Source organism: Saccostrea cucullata, unplaced genomic scaffold (assembly GCF_032062105.1).
Source record: "Saccostrea cucullata isolate Sc308-1 unplaced genomic scaffold, CSIRO_AGI_Scuc_v1 ctg2490, whole genome shotgun sequence".
NCBI classification, from domain to species: domain Eukaryota; kingdom Metazoa; phylum Mollusca; class Bivalvia; order Ostreida; family Ostreidae; genus Saccostrea; species Saccostrea cuccullata.
This window is the reverse complement of record NW_026935747.1, coordinates 11654-20331: the sequence shown is the minus strand read 5'-3', so window position 1 is coordinate 20331 and position 8678 is coordinate 11654. Positions and strand designations below refer to the sequence as shown.

General features: G+C 30.0%; 1 long non-coding RNA gene across 4 annotated transcripts; it reads left to right on the top strand.

Moving 5' to 3' along the window:
• The first annotated feature begins 1560 nt into the window (after nt 1-1560).
• LOC134243672 (uncharacterized) lies at nt 1561-7249 on the top strand. 4 transcript variants are annotated; one of them, XR_009987090.1, is made up of 7 exons: nt 1561-1838; nt 2179-2250; nt 2884-2955; nt 3714-3785; nt 4586-4712; nt 5256-5334; nt 6293-7249. It is a non-coding gene; the product is annotated as an uncharacterized LOC134243672 (long non-coding RNA). The 4 variants fall into 4 exon arrangements; XR_009987087.1 differs by lacking the exon at nt 5256-5334 and having other exon boundaries at nt 1568-1838; XR_009987088.1 differs by lacking the exons at nt 2884-2955; nt 3714-3785 and having other exon boundaries at nt 5105-5334.
• The last annotated feature ends 1429 nt before the right edge of the window (nt 7250-8678 follow it).

Here is an 8678-nt window from a genome sequence, read left to right as displayed (position 1 = left end):
ATTTGATTTAGCGCATTTATTCATTTTCGTATACATGAGTATATGTGCAAGACATTTAGCGTTGTACTTGAATTAGCGGACGTTTCTTTCCGCCAAAGGCGCTAAAAAGAACACACAGCCAAATGTAATACGTTTACAGTATTTTGGGTTTCCCGACCACAGCAAAACATGGACTTTGCCATTATTAGAAGCACGGGTTATCATTTAGTGAGCTAATTACTCGATACTTGTGACTGATCAGCACTTAAGTCGTGAAAGGCTTGATTTAATAAAATGTTTTATTGCCTATTCAGTTTTTAATACCCCAAGTATGTTACTTTTTGGGTGCAAAAAGGTCACACAATAATTTACTCGCATTTTGCAAGATATGCTCAATATTAAATATTATTCAAACTTTTTTACGTAAAATAAAATTGTATTTATTGCTATGGTTACATCTGATAAAATATCATAAAGGCTAAAGTAATGAACCAAAGAGTTTAAATTTAAGTGCAAAAATGTCAACTTCATTGTACCGTAGATCAGTAAGATGCACACCGACCCCCTAATTTCTCTGCAATTTTGAGTCACACTATTTGAGTACTTATCTAATACCGGGTATATACTTCTCAAAAAAATCCTTGATTTAACAAATTTCACGTGTGACATGCCTTAACATCGGGGACACATCTTGTTTTAAGCCGAAATTCAATTGTTAAAGTCTTGTCAGACAATTCCAAAACCATCAACAGCAACAGGATTAGGGCAAGAAGTGATGTTGATAACGGGAAATATTTTTGTTACTAGGAAGTTAAACGTATTGATCGTATTTCGATTATTTAGACAGGAAGTCTCCATTTTTTCTAAGCAGAGTAAAAAAGTTAAAATTACTTAGTTTTGTATAGTGGTCTTCCCATCATGATATGGTCTACCCACACTGCGCCTCAGATCAAATCTGTGACTTCAAACTAGCATACACATCAAGAGAAAGGAGCATACGCCACTGACAAAAGAGGTAAAGACAATACTTTTTGCCATCATAGACAACTGCTTATAAAAAATAGAAAATGGTAACTTGCCTGTATTGTCCCATCGTCGGAAAGCCAAAGGTGATCTCGTATATACTTATGATAAGTAAAGACGAGATCATCCGTGGGTTTCCTACGATGACATTGTCCTTGGTTGTTCGAAAACATTTTGTCTAAAAAAAATTAAAGCATTCTGATTCTATACACGGGTTCTCTGGTTTGATTTTAAAAATGCCGAAGATATTCATTAAAATTAAGGCTTTCGGACGTGCAGCCCCTGGGGGGATAGGTGGGTCAAGGGAGTGCAGCCCCTGGGGGGGGGAAAACCAAGTGATAGCCGGGTCAAGGGAGTGCAGCCACTTTTGGGGCCTGGGGGGATAGCCTGGTGGGGGATAGCTGGGTCAATTCAGTACATATAGCCCCCTAAATATAGGGGTGTTTACACTGTGTTTACATTATACACTATACGCTGCTACTACGATTCACAACGCTGCTACTACGATTTTGGCAGCGATTCAAGTTTGTTTAGGGCCGTGTGCAAAAAATATGCTTACCTATGCATTGTGACGTCATACACTTGTAAAATTAAAGTTTCATTTTCACTTTTGTTTCTAAGAAGTGAACTTACATTTTCAGAAAATGTAGGACTATCTTTTGTTTTTTCTCTCTTTTACTATGATGATTTTCCTGCTGTGAAGCTTTTCTTGTTTAAAGCTCAATTTCTCTATGACCACTGAAGTAAACATCCTGATCAGTGATGCATTCTTGCCATGTGAATGTTGAGACCGCGTTCATTTTTGAAATCTCCTTTCTGACAGACATATTCCACAGGTAAGTTTGTCTTATTTTTGTTTACATTTCCTATTAAGATCATCTTTGCATTTAATCATAATTATCATATGTAAAGTTCTGTTTTGAATGTAAATACTGTATTTATCCTCATTTCATGTGATTTACAGTTGTATAACCTGCATGTAACTCAGAGTGCATTTAATATTTCTATGATGGGTCATTCTATAATTGAATTTAAATCAGAAAAATGTTCACTAAATTTTGATAAAATACATGGTATCTTTTACATTTCTGTGCCTTTTGTCTCTAAATTATTGCTTTACTTACATTGTAAAGTGAGGTTAATTGTGTATCACTGTATTGTATGATTTTTTTTCAGGATCAGCTGAGATGTTATTTCACTGGATTATTTAATGGATAGACTTATTGGGCATATAGTTGGATATCTCTGGTAAGTTTGTCTTGTTTTTTAAATTGTTTACATTTCCTATGAAGGTCATCTTTGCATTTAAGTATGATTATATGGTTAATTTAATTACTGTGTAATACTTATGTGATCTGATATCTCTAACTTACATTCATATAAACACACCCTTATTTAAACTAAAATATATTAACACATGATTAAGGGATCTTCAGAATATTAATAAGTCCTTTTGTATAAATTATGATATAATTTCCTAATTCATTATGTATGTTACCCATTAAATTCAGACTTAATAAATGGTGATCAAAGAGATACTAATTAGGAATCTAATAAGAGAAAAGGAGGAATTTACAAAAGATTAATCCTAAGTCATTTACTTTTTGTTTTGATTCTAAATATGTGTGATATATGGCATACATATATTTTCATTTTCACTTTTGTTTCTTGGTAATGAGCTTTTCAAAAAATTAAGGACTACATGTTGTTATATTATGGGTCATTCTATAATTGAATTTCAATCAGAAAAAATGTTCACTAAATTTTGGTAAAATACATGGTATCTTTTACATTTCTGTCCCTTTTGTCTGTAAATTATTGCTTTACTTACATTGTAAAATGAGGTTAAATGTGTATCACTGAATTGTATGATTTTTTCAGGATCAGCTGAGATGTTATTTCACTGGATTATTTAATGGATAGACTTATTGGGCATATAGTTGGATATCTCTGGTAAGTTTGTCTTGTTTTTTTAATTGTTTACATTTCCTATGAAGGTCATCTTTGCATTTAATCATAATTTATATGTAAAGTTCTATTTTGAATGTAAATGCTGTATTTATCATCATTTCATGTGATTTACAGTTGTAAAACCTGCATGTAACTCAGAGTACATTTAATATTTCTATGATGGGTCATTCTATAATTGAATTTCAATCAGAAAAATGTTCACTAAATTTTGATAAAATACATGGTATCTTTTACATTTCTGTCCCTTTTGTCTGTAAATTATTGCTTTACTTACATTGTAAAATGAGGTTAAATGTGTATCACTGAATTGTATGATTTTTTTCAGGATCAGCTGAGATGTTATTTCACTGGATTATTTAATGGATAGGCTTATTGGGCATATAGTTGGATATCTCTGATAAGTTTGTCTTGTTTTTTTAATTGTTTACATTTCCTATGAAGGTCATCTTTGCATTTAATCATAATTTATATGTAAAGTTCTATTTTGAATGTAAATGCTGTATTTATCATCATTTCATGTGATTTACAGTTGTAAAACCTGCATGTAACTCAGAGTGCATTTAATATTTCTATGATGGGTCATTCTATAATTGAATTTAAATCAGAAAAATGTTCACTAAATTTTGATAAAATACATGGTATCTTTTACATTTCTGTGCCTTTTGTCTCTAAATTATTGCTTTACTTACATTGTAAAGTGAGGTTAATTGTGTATCACTGTATTGTATGATTTTTTTCAGGATCAGCTGAGATGTTATTTCACTGGATTATTTAATGGATAGACTTATTGGGCATATAGTTGGATATCTCTGGTAAGTTTGTCTTGTTTTTTAAATTGTTTACATTTCCTATGAAGGTCATCTTTGCATTTAAGTATGATTATATGGTTAATTTAATTACTGTGTAATACTTATGTGATCTGATATCTCTAACTTACATTCATATAAACACACCCTTATTTAACCTAAAATATATTAACACATGATTAAGGGATCTTCAGAATATTAATAAGTCCTTTTGTATAAATTATGATATAATTTCATAATTCATTATGTATGTTACCCATTAAATTCAGACTTACTAAATGGTGATCAAAGAGATACTAATTAGGAATCTAATAAGAGAAAAGGAGGAATTTACAAAAGATTAATCCTAAGTCATTTACTTTTTGTTTTGATTCTAAATATGTGTGATATATGGCATACATATAATTTCATTTTCACTTTTGTTTCTTGGTAATGAGCTTTTCAAAAAATGAAGGACTACATGTTGTACTGTGATGATGCTAAAAAAAAAATGTATTTTTCTGTATGCAGTACTGACAGTTATTAAACCAAAATTGAATCTGCTGTTAATAAAAAGTCTTTTAGTGTCTAAATAATTAATTTGATAATCATTTTATTTGTGATATTAATACAGTAATTGTGCTTTTTTTAATTATCTTAAGATAACATGATGAACTTTTCTCATCTGGAGTTAATGTTAAAAACAATTTTTGAGATTAAAAACAAATATTTTCATGATCTTTTTTGACATTGTACATGTTGTATTTAAACATGCATTGTTTCATGCAGTACTCTGTCATATTAACAAAATGGTTTTATTTCTACAGTCATCAACATGGAAGATATGGTTTGTTCCTAACATCTATAATCCATTCTCTATGAAGTTCAGACTGTCTGCTGTTCCTTTGGAAATACACAGTTAGTCAACAAACATAGAAACACACAAACTTGAAGGTAAAGTTTCAATGAGATACAATTGTAATTTTTATTTATTTATTTATTTTACATATGCATGTTTATATTTTTGAATTGATATGTAAATGATATATTTAAATAAACAGGGCTTGGTGGTCATGGTCATTTTTAGACTATATTGATATCCTTTAGAAGAAGAAGAAGAAAAGGCATAAAAATGCATGATCAATTTTTAAAACTAAAATGTATGAAATTTTTCTTTCCAAATGATAGTCAACAGCTGAAGATAGCATATCTATAGAATAAGTTAAATATGGCTAATTTGTTAACCCCCAGCTTCCTTAATAGCATAGTTGGTAAAGATAGCAAGTTTTGACTCCAATTGCTGATGAATTTTGAATTTTTCATTTAATATTAACATTATATCACAGGGTAAAAATACTATAATGTGGCCCATCAGGATGACCAGAAAAGAAATCTTAATGACCCTCTTGATTATGTATAAAGACTGTAACCATATAACTGATGTAAGATGATCTGATTGTTTGGAATTAAAATTTCCTGGTGTTTCTACTACCCAAGATCTTCTTATGAGTGCATGGGACTGCTGTAAACCTTCTGTTAAAGCACACCTTGGAGCATGACACTTTATTCATTTAAGGTACTTTCAATATCATTTCTATGAGTTTGTGTTCTTTCTTTTTAATAATGTAGTAATGAATTCAAGTGTTATATCTCCTTTAACCTCATTAATATGTATGCTTCCAAAATCATTATAGATCTGTCTGTATAGTTTCTTCAGCTCTTTGAACACAAATACCCTGATTCAAACTTTTGAGGTAAACATCATAGAGACATCATAAATGATTATCAGAGTGTATATATCACAATCTTGACCATAAGGTCAATTTAAATGGTCAAAGGCACAACAAATGAAAGTGAAAACTTTTTTTTTTAAATCAGAATACATAATTTTGTAATAAACAAACACTGGAAAGTTACTCTCATAATGAGCCTTAATGTCTTCCAAGAGTTCAGTTTGGACTTCCTCCATTAATCCTTATATCTTGTAATCCTTGTATCTCCAATGGTTTTGTGGGCTAAAAATCATGTGTCTTTAACAATCTTTTTTTTCTGACAACTGTTTTCTCTTATCATCTATAAACTTGACTTCTTCTCTAGTCAAAAGTCTTTCAGGGTAATCCAAGTAATTCTTACCCTCTTTTGGTAATAAATGGTTATATTCTTCATTTGCTTCTTCTGCAATCAAGGGTCTTTCTATGTAATCTCTGACAACATTAGGATCACCCTTTTCTGGACATAATTGGTTATATTCTTCTTGAGAAATGATCTCAATAGTGCCATCTTTTTTTATTTTAACTGGTATACCTCTGTCTACATCTTTCTCTGAAAGAATTCTCTCTCCAAACTGAATTTTACTTATTCCTTTACTCTTTTCTTTACTAGAGGTGTTACCCATGGTTAATATGAAAAGTCAAAATCTTATGTTACAACTTGTATTTATACCCTTTTTGTCTATATTTAGAATTCCATCAAGCTTATATTGCATTACAATTTTTCTTTTTCAACTAAGACATTATTTTTTTTATTTTTTTCAGGATTCTCTTGTGAGGGCTTATGGAAATGATCTATGTCTACTCTTAGAATGGTGAAAGACTATCAGATTATGCAAAGATCAACAGAATATCCTCTCTTGGAACACTGAAACAAGAAAACCAAACTTAAGAGGATGGAGGATTTAAGAAGAACATAGATAAATATGATTTCCAACGAATTTAACCAGTACAATCATAGACTGTGGTTTACAGGATTACAAAGAAAGGACTCAGGATTGTATCTTTCACTGTCAGACACTGACTATGGATAAAGTGTAATCATTTATCAAACTGAGATCTAGTCAAATCAAGTATTGAAAATATGATTTTCTGATAGCATGAGCTCTTTAAAAACTAATTCTCACAGACCTCAAAGTATCTGAAAGTGACTTTTATTTTTACCAATTCATATTGAAGACTGTTGTTATGTATGGGAATTACACATTAAAACCTTTTATTTTTCATCTAATTTTTACAACCCCCTAGAAATTAACACAGATATCCAGATGCTGGATTTAATGTTATTATTTAACTTTCCTGGAATTGTAAATATATTTTGTTTGTGTATGTATCATGTTTAATTTTGAATTTAAAATTGGTCTCAATAAGACCCCCAATAAAGATGCAAGTGTCCCATAATCTGTGTTTTAATAATATCTTGAATATCTTTATCATACCATATTCATCATACTAATTACATATAGAATGGTTGTAGGAATACACTTTGTTGTTAAGGACACTTTGTCAAGGTCAAAGCATAAGATTATTGAGATGACTTCTTTGACAATAATTTGTAACTTACAAACTTCACATCATAAGTACACACTCAGATGAAGAATCAATAAGATATTTCTATAGAGTTTTTGGATCATTTACTCCTGGGTAAAAGTTAATTACTGAGATTACTGATTTGAGTCCTGTAATGCAATAACTTAAACATTGTGTAATAACTTATAGACTTTATAAAAATTAGGTGCAAATTCTTAGGAAAGGAATGAAATGTTAATCAAATGTACAATGTTCAAAGGTGTTTATATATGACTATTACTATGTAATACCTTGGGTTTCTGTAAAAATCCTATATTCACTACATAGATAAAGACCTGTATAATATATATTTTAAACTATGCTGAAGGAAAAAAAAGTAAAAAGCTCTCCCCTTCATCTCTATCATATTCTGTCATACACAACAATAGATAAATTGCAGTCTTATAACAAACTGATGTCTAATCAAATCCTAGAATTGATATTGTGATTTTCTGATAGTATGAGATCTTAAAAAAAAAAATAATAATTCCCAGACTTCAAAGTATCTAAATGTGACTTTTATTTTTACTAATTCATATTGAAGACAGTTGTTATGTATGAGAAGTATACATTTAAACCTTTTATTTTTCATCTTATTTCTACAACCCCTAACAAATTACACAGATGTTTAAAAGCTAGCTTTGGTGTAATTATTACTTTCCTGGAACTTTAAAAAAAAATTTTGTTTGTGTATGTGTGTGTCCTATTTTGAATTTAATAGGTCTCAATAGGACCCCCATAAAGATGTAATAATATCTTGAATATTTCTATCATCCCATAGACTTCATGCTTACTACACAGAACAGGTTAGAGTAATACACTTAGTTTTATAGGACACTTTGTCAGGGTCAAAGCATGAGATTATTGAGATAACTACCTTTGACAATAATTTGTAACCTGCAAACTTCACATCATAAGTAAAGAAAGATTCTGAGATGATCTATAGATTTTTGGATCATTTTTCTCCTGGGTAAAATTTAGTTGTTGTGACTTTTAACATTTTGTGATAACCTAGAGACTTTATTTTAGCTTTATTGGGTGGCATAGCATATTCTTTGGAAAGAATTGAAATGTAAATCATATGCACTATGTTCAAGGTTGTTTAAAGACTATTACTATGTAATACCTTAGAATTCTGTAAAAATCTTATAATCACTGCGTAGATAAAGACTGATTGAAATAATTTATGTTTTGAAATAAGGTTTAGAAAAAAAGGCAGGAATGTGGATATGACTTTTATTCAAATGGTGCAGTACAGCAACTCTGGTGATTTACATATATTCAGTCATAAATAGATAGGTATTGGGAAGACTCCTCTAGATTTTGAAATTTTCATTCAAAAGTATAGAATTTTTTTTTTAAGTTTGAAAGATTAAATGGCAGCATATCATTTGCTTGTGAATTAAAAAATAAATCCAAACATATACATCTTTGGATGATAATTGTAGAATTTTATCAATTTCTGGACTTAGGTCTTGATATCATCCTTTAATGTCCTTAAAATTTTAATGACTGTCTTTTAGTTTTAGTCGAATTAGTTTCTTTTCTACATGTGAAAATGACATCATCCAAAGAAGTTCTT